We start from the raw sequence: 605 nt of genomic DNA, 5'->3' as shown, positions 1-605 counted from the left end.
CAATGGTGGGAACTTGAAAAGGGAGTGAGGGAGGCAAGGAAGTAGGGCTGAGGTACAAAGGGTGCAGACTGGAAGACTGGGGTCAGATGGGGGTACTTGCTGCAGGGATGGGGGCAGAGGGGCTGCAGACCGAGAGGGAATGTAGCGCTGGGGTGGGGGTGGGGAGAAGCGGGAGTTCTCAGTGGATAAGGAGGAGGAGATGGAGGAGGCAGAGTTGGGCGACTTGCAGGGGGTGGGCCTGGTGGTCTGAGGGGCCCGACCAGGGGTGGGAAAATAGAGAGGTGGGCTGGAGGTGAGGGTTAGAGGGTGCGGTATCAGGGTCAAGTGATCTCGGTGGGTTCGGGAGAGGGCTGGTGTCAGAACTTGGCGAGAGAGGCTGGGCCAGAAGGCGCGGCCCGCGGACCTTGCGGGCGACACTGCGGAGGAAGTCCGCGGCTAGGGGTGTGGCGGAGGGGGGCGGTGTATGCCGCGGTATCCCCCCACTCCGAGAGTTTCAGGTCCTCGCCTGGTCCCGCCTCTTTCTTGGAAGTGACACATCCGTCGTCCAACCGGAGCCGCGGGCCGGGCGCGGCGGGGGGCGGAGCTGGGGAGGGGGCTCGCAGGGC

Source organism: Mustela lutreola, chromosome 16 (genome assembly GCF_030435805.1).
Source record: "Mustela lutreola isolate mMusLut2 chromosome 16, mMusLut2.pri, whole genome shotgun sequence".
NCBI lineage: Eukaryota > Metazoa > Chordata > Mammalia > Carnivora > Mustelidae > Mustela > Mustela lutreola.
This window is presented reverse-complemented; position numbering follows the sequence as displayed.